Here is an 11425-nt window from a genome sequence, read left to right on the forward strand (position 1 = left end):
CATTATTATTTTATATCAATAAATTAAAATCTGTTAGACTTTATTTTCGATATTAAGAATTAAATTACCCTAAAATATAAATTATGACTCAAATATTTTGTGATTGCATTTCCTGCTAAGTTGAGGAAGACTTTCGGACTGCTAGGATAAAAGACCGAAGAGCTGTTTCCAGTTCACGTAAATGAGAAATGATGTTTTTTGTACTACCTTACCAAACACGAACAGTTTAGCTACAAGTTTGGCCGCTAATTTTAAATATATTCCTTTAAGTCTCCCAATCAATCTTTTTTGGTAAAGTTTTTTTACAGGGTTAAGATGTTTTTGGTTAGACAAGCAAAAGTGTTCGTATGTGTTTTCTTATAACAAAGCCACATCAGGCTATCTATCTATTCAGTCCATCGAGAGGAACTGAAGCCCTGACTTTAGCGTTGTAACTCCGTAAACTTACCGTTGTACTAGAAAGGGAAAGCAAGAAAGTGACAATCGATAGTAACCCACATTAGCTTCAAGACAGCAACCGTATCATTTTGGAACAGGCCTTTATTTTACAGAACCAACCAGATTCTTTAAAACATATAATGGTAATTTCCTTTTTAAAACGATGTTAATAGCTTCCTTTATACTGACGCTATGGAATTTAGATTAACGGTTTCTTGTAATCACCCCCAAGCAATTAGTACAGCATTATTTTTTATGCTAATTGCTTAAGCCGATATCACGTGACGATAAAGTTTCTGTAATTAGAATAATTTCATAAAACATAGTAAATTTGTGATGAAAATTTGGCAATGAGTAATAAATAATAACCATCCATCATATGGTACTTTTGAAAACTTGAGCTGGAAAAATGCTAATCTGGTTTGTGTGGCCTCACCAATGTATCTACACGTCATTTCATCGTACTAGTTTTGTTGCTCTAAATCAGCTGCCTTAAATCCAAATGAGAAAAAACAATTAAAATGATCTACTTTTACTTTTAGATGAAGCTGCAGTGAAAATGTTAGAGCGATAGCGTACACAACTTTTTGCGTAGGCGTGAACAAAATATTTTGTCACATCTGAGCGATTTTTGTTGAATAACTTTGCATATGTGATTTATATATACACTAAACGATATTCTTAATCGTAGGTTGAGAATTTTTTGTTTTGGTTTTGTTTAGTTGGAATTTCGCGCAAAGCTACACGAGCCATGTTAGCCATCCCTAACATAGCAGTGTAAGATTCGAGGGAAGGCAACTAGTCACCACCACCCGCTGCCAACTCTTGGGTTACTCTTTTATCAACGAATAGTGGAATTAACCATCACACTATGACGCCCCACAGCTAAAAGAGCGAGCATGTTTTGTGTGGCGGGGATTCGAACCTACGATCCTCAGATTTTAGTTGAGCCCGTAACCAACTGGTCATGCCGAGCCTTCACGTGTACCTCCAACTGTCAAATGAAGTGTACATGTGTATCAACATAAAATTAAATCGCACTCTGTGAACGTCAATAAATATTGAGTTCTAGATCAGCTAGAAGACTTAGTATTGTTTACAAGCTTGTAAAAACTCTTGTATATAAACCATCATTTGTAATAACTATTTATAATAACTGTTATTATAAAATGTAATATTGTTTGTACATTAAAATACATTTGTGTTAAGAAAAAATTGTCTGTATCAATCTTGTTACAAGTATAGTAAATTTAATGCACATCGATATTTAATTAATTTCTAAATTCAGCTTCAAATTCCCAACTTTTTAAATCGTAATACGTAACGTACGTAACATAATAAATAGGAGACTCGTCCGAGACAAGTTGTAATAAGAAACAATGAGAGATCTAAAGGTGAACAGTTCAATATCACGTGCTCAACTGTCATGTCACTGTTCCGAAAGGAGATAGCAGTAAAAGACAGGGAATGAACAAAATGATCAATCTGGCAGGACAGTATACAGAAGCCTCTAATGAGAAAATAGCTGCAAGTTTAAGAATAACCGGTTAATGTCGAAACTAAGGTGGGTACCAGAAGCAAGGTACCTACAAATTTGAATAGAGGTCAATAGAGAAAATGGAGAAGAGATACTATGTCATAAAACAGGGTACATTGCAACGAGTGCAAGTCTATTACCAACAAGTAACAGCAGAAATCTCAACAGAGAGCAAAGAGATGACATGATTATTATACAATGTGGCACGTTTCAAGAAAGTGCAAGTCTGTCATCAACAAGCACCAGCAGAAATTTCAGCACAGAACAGCTGGAGCTACCTACAGAAATAGTCTAAGCAAGAAACAAGAAAAGTATAACTATCAATATGGATGCTGCTGCCAGAAGAAACAGAATAGAATCAATACATCAGATTGGCCACGAGAAAAAATTGTTTTCTCCATGATACAGTGCAAAAGTGAGGGTCAGCTTAAGTTTTCAAGTGATGAGTCAGTTTATGTTGGAAACAAGTGAGCAAAGGTTCTATGAGAGATTCAGTGCAGTTGTGCAACAGTGAGAACCACTCTAATATCTGAATGCCAGATGACAGGCAAAGTACATCTTTGTATGAATAAAAGTGGATACTCCACGGCATGTATGAGCTTGAGAGCATGTGTATGAAGGCACTTGCATATGAGTTGGTGATTGGAAATATACCAGATGGTAGAAATTTCGAGGAACCAAAGAGAAGGAAGACCGATGAAGCATCTGTAGTCACCACAAGAGCTTAAGAAATGCAAAGCAAGCAAGACATTGAGCCTCGAAAATAGACATCATAATGTAGGTCTACAGGAACTAAAGTTAGCACAGTAGAAGGACCCTTTACTGCAGAAACTTTGTGACAGTGTCAAGGCGAAAGTGAAGCACACGATTAAAAAAAAATAAACTTACAGAAGAGGTGACTGGAAGTGAGTACTGCACCAGATTTGTCAAGGCAGTTATATTTTGGAAGTTAAACAAACCAGTACCAACAGGATCCTGAATTCAATGATGAAACTGTTTAAGGACACCTAGGAGCAAAAGAGATGGCAAACAGAATGATCAGCAACATCCATTGGCTGGGGATTTCTGAGAGGTGATCAAATTTTGCAGATCATGTAACATCTGCAAAATCACAATACCAAGAGAAGAAGGTACCTAAGGTGCTACTGGGTAAGGTCCTCTCATATAAGAGCCATTTGGCAGTGTAGTTGAGAGCTTGATTGGACTAATAGTATTTGTGTCTAACAAGGGAAACCACTATATGTTGAAAGTAGTTTACTATGCAACACGTTATCCAGAAGCCATAGCTTTGCCAAAGACAATGACAGAGAAAACAGCAAAGGCTCTTCTGGAAATATTCTATTGAGTAGGCTTTGATCCTCTCAGTGTGCGTTCTCAACAACACTGTGAAACTCTTTACCACCATGTACAACCACAGATGTAGTTGATTTGTGAAAGAGTCAAAAGAGTTTTAAAAACTATGCTGAAGAATATATGTCAAGAGAGACCACGTGACTAGGACAGAACCTAAAGATAGTATTATTTACTTATAAAAAATTCCCAAAAAGTTTTATACACATATTGAAAGAAATACGGACAGGCAAGAAAAGGCAAAAGCGAGGAACACATACAAGTGCTTCTTAGAGCTCAGACACCAACTGTAGCAGACCTTTCAACACAATAGAAAGAGCTTTATGCAGTTCAAGGGTGTCAGAAGTACTTCTATGACAAAAATGCCAAGGATAGAAGGTCTTAGTTTTGCAACTTGCAAACGATAACAAATTCACCTTGATTTTTCTATTGTGTAATGGAAAGGATCTTTCGGAGTAAAGGTGGTCAACAGAATGGGCTCTAAAGTGAAAGTAGATAAAAATACCAAGACCTACCACGTGAATCTGTTCAAGAGGTATTTAGAGAGGGTAAAATACATAATGGGTGAAGTTATTGAGACGTTGCAGATGTGGCTGTCACACATATAAAATCAGAAAACAGTGACTTTGTCATAAAAGATGAAAACCTATTAGACCTGAGACTATTGGGTGGAGATGAGACATATCAATATCAACAAAGAACTGCCTGGCTTGTTTGTTTGTTTTGAATTTCGCGCAAAGCTACACAAAGAACTGACTGGCAAACAGAAGAAAGAGTTACAGAGTCTACTGTGCCAGTATGCAAATGTCTTATGTCTTCACACGTAGACCAAGACATAGTTTGTTAAACCAAAATCTGGACCACTGAATATATTATCTTGAAACAAGTGAGTTGTGTGCTGTCCATTTATTTTAAATTTGTCGTCAACAGGTCAGAGACGCTTACTGCAAATAATCCTGCCCCCACACACGTAAAAACCTGACAGTGATGAGCTACAGACGCGGGCATATCCAAACTTTGGAAAAATCGCGAAACCTTTCTCCTCTATGAATGCCCAACTCTTTCCGAATATTGTCACCAAGATGCAACTCTTTCTTCTCCACCCGGCCAGAAATGTATGTCTGGAACGATAATTCAACTTTTAAGAATTTTACTTAATGTTACACATACAACCACACATATATTGTAATCTTGTCTTTCTTCAAAAACAAACGAAAGTACTCAGCTGCGATCAGGTTATTTGATTGATATATTTCAGATGACTGTGCAGTGTGTGTATTTTAAGCCTACTTTAGTATCCCGCAGTTGGGCGTAGTTTTCAACACCGAGCTTCCTTTATTTTATGCGAATGGATCGCAGCCTTTTTGTTTCAATTTCAGCATACATTTTTATTAACAAGGTGCAAGGAAGCCGTGAAGCCTTGTAAGTGTAATTAATGTAGTATGGTATAAAAATTGATAAATAATCTTAGAGTAAAGATATAGTATGAGTTAATCTAGCTTAGAGCCAAGTGCATAAAACTTATGAAGAAAGCAAAAAATATTGATCCCATTTTAAACTTAAATCTTTTCTGAAAGATGGTATTTTCTGTTATAATACGAACATTTTTAATCAAACTAATCTCTTTAATAAGCAGATACTCCAGATTAAGAAATTTACAAATAGTTTTCCAATTTTGTTGTTTATACATTTCATTTCATACTTTCAGCACATAGGTTAACAAAAATATTAGGTTATACCTTTGGCTCTTAAGCATAATAATATAAAAGCCATTGTTGGAACGCATTGTAACCAATATTCACCGGCTTTTCTGTATATTACAAGTTGTCAATCTAAGTAAAATACTATAGGGTACGCTATAAGATTCTAGTACCAGCCTCGTCATTTTTGATGTCCAAAACGTATATAATAAAAGTACGTGCTTTCTGTGATTTCTATTTGTAATATAAAGAACCACTTGCATTTAATGCGGTTTTTCACTAGTTGCCTCATTAAAAAGACGCGCACGTAAATAATATAATTAATAGTACCTAAGTGCATACCATCAGCGTCCATTTAGTATGAGTGCAAAATTTCAGGCTTCCAGATTCTTTCCTATGATATGACAGTCACACAGACACGCATACCCTCCACTGGGACCGCGATAAGTCTTCGAATTTACAATGCTAAAAGTAAGGGTTCGATTCTCATCGGTGGACATAGCAGATAGACCGATGTGGCTTTGCTATGTGAAAAACACAGACATACAGTTTAATATTATAGATATTTACATCTGTCATTCATAAAATGAAATTAGCATATATGTACACGTTCTTCAAGTGTACAAATTAGAATTTTGTGAAAGTCCAGCCAGAAATTTTGCAGATTTTGGACATTGTTGTGAATGTAACCTTCAAAGCAGTAAGATGCACATTATCGTAAGTGATTTTAAATGACGCGTAAAACTCCAGATGCTTAAGAAAAATAACTGACCCAAAACGCTGAAATGGCCACAATATTTCAAATAATGGAATGAAGATGGATGAATCCAAGTTCAAATTATTTGGGAATATTCAAACAAGAGATTAGTATCATGGTTAAAGTATGACATGAAAAGTGAAATATGCTGAAAGGCCAAAGAGTGGGCTGCATCTCAGCCAATGCTGTTGAACATACATTATGTATTTCTCTCAAAAACACGATCTATTGAACAATAATTCGTCTTTCAGCAAGAGAGATACCCAAAAAATTAAACAAGATGCCATTTCTCCAAAACTTTGCTTCCCCCAAATACAACCGTGGATCCTTGAAATTATTGTTGAATTAAAATCTATCGTTTCCTTTTTATTTTGTATAACTTCCCATAAACTTAGTTATTAATAATAACAGTAAATAATTGAATTTTGCATGCCCATGCAGGTTTGATAGATACTGTCGTTATATACATTGTCATTATGACCAATATATTATATTTGTAAAATATAATTTAGTATGATTAAATAATTATTATGTGATTGCTATTTTTAATCACACATTTTAATAACAGAGTGAACAAAATAATAACCCTACATGCGTAAGTTTTAATCTGCGAGATATTTTTGAGTGATAGCTCTCGAATATTATTCGTATGTTCTATGAAGTGCGGTATTATTTATTTATCAGTTTGTTTTTCGCGCTCTAATAATAAACTGATTTTTAACACTACCCTTTACCTCCCATAGGAATAGCTACAATGTTTTAAGAGCATAAACAATAACAAACGAAGGACAATCACATATTAGCCCTAGTTTTGTCAAATGTAATGATGACTTTGTAAGAGAAATACAAAAAAAAAATTAAATTATCAAATAAATATCTAACGCTCAGCATGGTCAGGTGATTAAGGCACTCGACCCGTAATCTGAGGGCTGTGGGTTCGAATCCCTGTTACATCGAAACATGCTCACCCTCTCAGCCGTGAGGACATTATAAGTTAAGATCAGTCCCACTATTCTTTGGTGAAAGAAAACCCCAAGAGTTGGTGGTGGGTGGCGATGACTAGTTGCCCTCTCTCTAGTCTTACACTGCTAAATTATGGACGGCTAACGCAGAAAGCCCTCGTGTAGCTTTGCGCAAAATTCAAAATAGACCAAGTATCTAATAAGTGTACTGCCTTCAGATAGATACCTTGAAAGTTGAGTATTTTAACTAAATGATACCTGCAAATATTCTAGTATTTTGACTAAGTTTCCCAAACTGTTGCTAGTGCAGCTACTTGGAATCTATTATATTGAAGAGTAAACGACGAATACTATCCATATACAGGAGTATAATAACCGTATTTGCCAAAAGCAGTATATTATATATAAAGTCGATTTAGTTTTACTGCAAAGTACAACAATAGTAATGTGATATGTTTTGTTAGAATATCCTAAAGTTCATAAGTGTACATTTCTTCATGTAATTAAATATGTCGTTTGATACTTACCATTGTAAATTTTACTAATGTACCAGGAAGAGTCCACTTTGTTCATGAGGAAGAGGGAAGAAAATACAAATTACTCTATACCCTCATTTTTCAGTGAAAGTAAGAAAAATTAAAAATCATGTGTCACGATGTGTGTATTTTAATCTTTGTGTAGTTCTTATAGTGATTACATAAATATCAAAATGTGCGACATCATAGTTGTGTTTCTCATGAAACTATTGGGTTTATAAACGCTCATGTTAGCATGTAAGGTGTGCTATCTTGCACCCCATCGTCTACGCAGTATCATTAACTTATGTTCCTTTTGTTGATATTAATAGCTCATATTACTGCAGCCAGCAATTAACTCTTGCACACTGATGTATGTTTAGTTAGATCATAAATATTTCCGCGTATAATATTTTGAATGTTCGAAAAAATAAAAATTTAGTAAAAAAAATATTAATCATGCATAGCAATTTGGTAATACGTTAGCGGGCTCCTGAAATACACGTGAACAACATTAATGAAAAAAAACGAAAGAACAACGTATGGGAAAAACGATAATTAATTCATTCCCCATACTCCATTTTCATGTGTCTTGTCTAGATATAAAGAAACATTACTTTTCGTTTAAACAATTATAAAAAAGTGATAAGGTACTTCTCTACTTAACAAGTTGAGTGTGGTTACAAAAGCAGATATAATTACGCAAGTAGCTCTTTCATGAAATAAAACTTCACGAAAACCATTTGGCTGCTTTATATTTTCTTATCAGTATCTTCGTCAAAAGAAAAGAAGGACTCATGATTAGTAACTAAGCAACAGTATTACTTTAAAATTTCGAAAAGCGAAATAACAATTTACACAAATTTTCTTTGTTCTTCTAATATTAAGTCTATATGTGAATATGAAATTAATCCTTTTATGACACACCTGTACTGCTCACATATAAAAAGCCCACCAGTGACACCTACTACGAAGTTTAGGTTTACACTGCTGTGCAGACGTGTTTTCAGACTTGTGCGATAGTGCGAAAAAAGTTTAACGTAATCCGCCTTTGTCCCACCTTGACCTTCATTCATAGGGTTACGTGTTCGCCCTCGGGTACTCTTAATAGCTACCCAGGCTCATGCACCTCATTCTTTTGATCCTTAAGTCTGAATATTATTTCAGAACAATCCAGGATGACGAGAAAAAGAAATGCTCTTTCTACTTGTGAATCATTATCGAGCTCTGATCAGTTAACTCCAAGAAGCCGTAGAATGTTGTTCTTTCAGCGAACCTGAATCAGACAACATCCAACCTTCAACCGATGACAGCGACAACAGTACTTGCCATTCCCCTCATGACTGTAATACTCACCTCGAGACAACCGAACTCGCCGACCTACCAAGCAAGACCTAACCAACCCTTGTCCCCTACCAAAACTTCTACTGATTCAGCACCTTCCACTAACCAACAACCCCAACCCAAGATGCCACCAGCAGTCATTATCGAAGGCATTCAGGCCACTACTAGAATCCCCGAAATCGCTAGCGAACTCGGGAAAGTATTCCCACGTGTAACATTCAACCACTTCAGGCGTCTCCCCAGAGGAGGAGTAGTTATCAAATGTGCCGACCCACATGGATACATTACAATACTTAAACCCTGGCCAAGCACTGCCTTTAATGGCGCTAACATCACAGCTCGCGTTCCAGGAAACTAACTACCACGTAAAGAAGTTAGAGTCCCGTTCGACATTACTTTGGACGAAATCAAGGAGGAACTCGCAGCCCAGGACAATAACACCAATAGAATTGACCGTATCAAGTCTCCCGAAACTGGCATATCCACTCCATTAGTGAAAATCAATATCCCCAATGTGAAAATTGCGTAAAAAATACTGATATCAGGTGTCATCCTTTTCCTCACACACAGTAGAAGAAGTAAGGAACACTGCCCCCAGAATAATCCAGTGCTTCAAATGCTAACGTTTTGGGCACACTGCGACGGCCTGTAGATCACTCATTCGGTGTGTCAGGTGCAGCGGCCCTCATCAAGTTTCGATGTGCCCTAATGAGAGAGAGATCACCTGGTGTGCTAATTGCAATGGGCCCCACGCCTCTTCCTACCGTGGCTGCCCCACATTCCAAGCAGCCCTTCGTGCACAACTGACTTCACTTTCCAATTCACAAATCACCAAGAATGTCATGAAATCCATCCATTTTGCCTCACCACTAGTTTCTGAAGCTAACGAGAATTTACCTGCCAGAGAAAGTCCCACTTCCTTCAAGATTACCCAACCCCAGAAACAAGAAAACCTATGTTGAGGCAACCACTCCAATTGTTAGTGAAGCACTTAATAACCATACACAAAAACTGTTTAACCACATCATCCAAGTGATGGTGATAATTATCCCTGATGTACTAACTGAACTATGCGACAAGGAATATAAAGCAGACCATATCGCTCTTTTAGCATGTAAAAGTGCTAGTGATTACTTTGGCACTGATACAGTTCTGAATCCTGTACGTCTTGGCATTCATCTTGAACAGAAAAAGAGGAGTCGAAGACAACGGGAGAAACTCTTCCTAGACGAGCTGTAAGTTCTCCCCTTCTCTTCTTCTTCTCTTTATATTTTCTTCCTTATTTTCTTTAAATTATAGTAATAGTAATCATAACGCATATTAATGTTTGTGAAGGTTTATATCATAAAAATAGGAAATTCTCCAGTTACTTAAAAAACAAACACTGATATCTTACTTTTAAATGAAACACTACTAAACTAATTTTAACATTCCTGGTTATAATATGAAACATATACCTCTTAGCCATAATTGTTGTGGTATTGCAATACTGTACCTCAATTCTTTGGTAATCTCTTTCCCAAATTCACTTATATTACTGATAATGAATTTATCGTTTGCCAAATACGTACTTCATCTACCCCTATTACATTAATTGCTATGTATGTCTCCCCTCGAACTAAACCCGATTTAAACACTTTACAATAGATCTATAATTCATTTCTGAACTCGATTACCATTGGTGACCTTAACAGTAAACGCACTGACTTTAACTGCCGAACAACTGACCGTAATGGATTCATATTACACAAATTCGTAGAGAATAATAATCTTGTCACTTTAAAAAATAATCAAGCTACCCACAGGCAGAGTAATGCCAACGAAGATATCCTTGACTTAGTAATAGCCCCTAGTAGACAGTCTCAACATCTAACTTTCAAGTTCTTGATGACGTCGGTAGTGATCACTACCCTATTTACATTCAAAATTTCCCTGATCTGTTACCTGAATCACACGACCGCCACTGCCTGATTACTCTCACGTTGACTGGACTCAATTTAATAACCATATTGAAAATCAATTACCTCTAATTAAGTCAGTAGCCTCTTGCGAAACTGATATAGATAATTATGCAACCCAAATCACCAGTGCCATTAATCAAGCTATTTTAAAAACCATACCTAGTACACAATACAGTATTAACTCCGAATTACATCAAGCAATCATTCATAGACGCCGTCTACGACGACAGTTCATATCCTCTCGTAACCCAACCATAAAAACTCAGATTAATAACACCAACAACAGGATCATAGCCCTGATTAAAACTCTCCAAACTCATAACTGGAACCAATTCTGTGATACCATCGAAACATCCTATCCAAACCCAACTCTTTTCTGGAGAAAATCCATTACTAATACACAATATAGCGACAATTATTCTGACATCAAATATAACAATATTTCAGCGATCTCTGACCTTGACAAAGCTAATCTATTTGCCCAATACTTTATGAACACCTTTGTCACCCCTAATGTCTCAACCTTTGATCAATCCCACTATTACCGAATCATTCAAACCGTGAAGTCGAACTTTACTATGTTCTCCCCCCGATTTCCCATTAATCTTAAACATCCTCCCTCTTATTACACTCGACCTATAACTAGGTCTGAGATCAGACTTATCCTTAAGAAAATTAGGAACAAAGCCCCGGGACCTGACAATATTAGTAATCTAGTTCTTAAAAACCTGTCCGATACGAACCTTAATCACCTGGTTTTAATCTTCAATCTGTGCCTGTTCTCAGGATACTACCCAAACTTATGGAAATCCGCTTTAATTAAAGTCATACCCAAAAAAGATAAAACTCTTTGTAACTCAA

Source organism: Tachypleus tridentatus, chromosome 8 (genome assembly GCF_004210375.1).
Source record: "Tachypleus tridentatus isolate NWPU-2018 chromosome 8, ASM421037v1, whole genome shotgun sequence".
Lineage (NCBI taxonomy): Eukaryota > Metazoa > Arthropoda > Merostomata > Xiphosura > Limulidae > Tachypleus > Tachypleus tridentatus.